This window comes from Mesitornis unicolor, unplaced genomic scaffold, assembly GCF_000695765.1.
Source record: "Mesitornis unicolor isolate BGI_N332 unplaced genomic scaffold, ASM69576v1 scaffold32730, whole genome shotgun sequence".
NCBI classification, from domain to species: domain Eukaryota; kingdom Metazoa; phylum Chordata; class Aves; order Mesitornithiformes; family Mesitornithidae; genus Mesitornis; species Mesitornis unicolor.
Genome location: NW_010161122.1, coordinates 6627 through 9939, shown reverse-complemented (window position 1 = coordinate 9939; position 3313 = coordinate 6627).

Below are 3313 nucleotides of genomic sequence, written 5' to 3'. Positions count from 1 at the left end.
TCTAAAAGTAGTTTTTTCCTCTACTGATCGAGACTAGGAAGTTAGCTTAGAAGCAGGTACCACAATGTGGACTCCTAATGTGAGCTAAGGTAGATCCCAGCCAAAGCTGGATCCATTTAAGATTTATTCCTTGCCATTCCAACTACCTGTCAATATGTCCAGGAAAAAATGTTGGCTTTTCTGAAACATATTTCTTTGAAATTATTGCTTGAATAATTTAATTGCTAAGTGTTAGCCTGTGGTTACTCTAAGAAAAATCCCTAGATAGTAAGTCATATGTGTCCTGTTTCCTGACTGAGCAGGAAAACATCCTGTAATAGGGTTTCTGATGCAAATACAGATGTAATTCTAATTTTCTTTTTCCTAGCTAATATATCTTAAAAATCCATTCAGTATTAGTTGCTCTTGTTAGTATCCTCTAAGGTGATCTAATAATGATCACAGAAGTTTCAGAATGGTCATTAGGAAAAGGTTCTTTGGTGGTCATTTACTAGAACAGACTCCCCAGGGAAGTGGTCACAACACTGAGCCTGTCAGAGTTCAAGGAGGGCCTGAATGATGCTCTTTGTCATATGCTTTTAGGTAGTCCTGTGAGGAGCAGAGAGTTGTACTTGATGATCCTTATGGGTCCGTTCCAACTGGAGATGTTCTAGGATCCTGAAGCAAATTAAGTTCAGTCAGCTGTCTGTTACAGCATCTGCACAGTGCATGTGTAGGGTATTGTTGACTTGAAAGTTCTGACTGATGTGTGAATTATGGTTACATCTACTTCTGCTCCTCAGTCAGCATTTCTAATTCTGGCTGCCAGTTTCATTTTGCCAATGTTGCCGATATGATCAGAAAGGAAGGCCTTTATGTAAGTACTGCATGATTAAAAGAAAAAGTTTGAACTTCAGAGACTGGTATAAGGCCCTTCTGTTTTTCATTTCTGGGAAGGAATCCATCTAACACAACAAAATCTCTTAGGAAGTTTCTGAAAGTTACTTTCTTTTCACTTGCACTCTGTGTGTGCTCATAAGTTCTGGCATACAGCAACATGAACAACTCTCTGCCAAATTGTCGTATTCAAGATCTGCATTCACTTTCAGTATTGTGGAAACAGTATTCACTACTTCCCACCTACTGTCTTGTGGCCCAGGGCTGAATAGAAGCTTGTGCCTAAGAAGCTGTGGAAATAAACATTGTCTCTTTTTCAGCTTGTTGGAAGAGAGTAAATGTCAAGGCCATATAAGGCTTTTATTGAGTAAGTAGTTGAAAGAACTATAAATGAAAAACAAGAGGAGAACAATGAAGTTGATGACTTGAAGTCATCCTTACCCTGAAAAATTCTTGATGATGCAAGAATCAGTAAAAATAGTGCCATTTAACTTATTAGTCATGTTTTTCTGGTCAACTGAGCTGTTTAAAATTAGCCCCTTTCAGTCACCTGAAAGCCCAGTGTTTGATTGCTCATACATCAATGTTTCCACATAAATGTCCTCAAAATACAAGCCCTTATGCTCATGGCAAATCCAACTCAACAGTGACTCTGGGGTATTTTCTTTGGTACAGTGACTCTCTGGGTGCCGTGTAGCTGAAGCCAAACCCTCCTGTCAGTCATCACCTAGTGGGCAATCTTATATTTTAAACCATCAGATCCTCAGTGGGTAGTCCACAATATTCTAAAGATCATTTTCCACATGGGGATGGCCTCATATCAATTTCTCTGCAAGCTGGGAGGTTAAGGTCTTTTTGCCTGCACTTGTCTTTGAGACTTCTCAGGCACTTTTCTGATACCAGGGTTGGGCAGAAGCCTCAACCCGGTCCCTCTCAGCCTGAGGGCACTACAGAAGGTGAGGAATTAAGCATCTTACTTACCCTGTGTGCCCATGAAATTCTAATTCCTCTACTTCCTTCAATCCTGTATGCAGTCACCACATTTTCTAGCTTTTGATGGCAATCTCTAAGGTCTTGTCTCTGAAACTCAAGCACCTTCATATTGTGGAAATTTAACAGGATGGTCCAGGCAATTAGAGTGGGTTTGCTCACTCACAGTGAGAAATATCTATGTCAATAGCAAGAAAGACATTGTTCGCCACACGTGTAAAAAAGTGGTATAAGCTTTAGGGATAATGTGTGTGCAGGATTCTGTTGTCCTCAGGGAAACCGTCACCATGTCAATTTAGGATATATGGAAAATCTGAAAACTTGGAACCTCTCTGTTAACTTAGTACAAGTTATTTTGGCAGTCAGTTTTGTTTTTATGCCTGCTTGTAGAAATTTTTTTTTCTGTGCTTCTATAGTATATTTGCTTAAAGGCATCTACTCTTGCATCTTCAAATCCAGTACCACCATAAATACCAAGTCAGAATTTGAGTTAAAAACCTTTAAGAGACTCTTGTGGCTAATCTTTCGTATTGCTGGATTTTTCTAGAATAACATTTCAGGATAAAGTCTCCACCCATGATTGTACTTTCCCTGAAGGATGGTCCTTCTGTGTTTCTTCCCAAACACTTTTCATCCTCAGCAGAGGACATTGCATGCACTAAATATTAAAAATCCCTTGATAAGGACTCTTTCCTTCTGTAAAGTGAGTTGTCACTGCTTCTGCCACAGAAAGATCTTTTTGTGTCTAAGACCATCCTCCTGAATCACTTATGGCATGAAGACTTGCAATGATACAGCAAAGGTGCAATCTGCCTGTGTACTTCATGTTTGTAACCTGACACAGGCTCTGTATGTAAAATTACTTCCAGATTTGTAAACCTGCTAGATGGAATCCCATTTGACCATAGTCTTTCACCTGAAATTTTTTATACCGAAAGTTGGTCCAGTCTTGCTTTCCCTATTTTTCTGGGTGAGATCTCTGATGACCAGAGGACCACTGTTCTCAGCATGAACCTGCGTGTCAACAGTTGATGTAGAATGAGGGGAAGGTTTCTTAGAAGTAATCTTCATAGTGCACTTTGAGTAATTACCTTCAACATCTGCCTGCTGCCCTCTCTGACCTTGTTTTCAGTGTTCTTTATGTTTGGGCCAATGTTGACAGCTTGTCTCACCAGTTTATACCCTGTGGTATATAAAGAACTATGCCATGTACAGGGAGAAAGAGATGTTTAACGGTCTCTGAGTTTAAGCATGCTGTGCTCTTGGTATGGTGTGAATGTGAATATAAACAGGTGGGATGTTTTACATTGGAAGAGGTAGCATTTATATTTTATCACTAAAACAGTTGCCAGCAATGCCTGTTGAGGTCTCTTTCTATTGGTCTGTGTGTGTCAAACTGGTTTGCTTTGTAAGAGTTTCTGCATTAATATCTTGCTACTTTGAATAG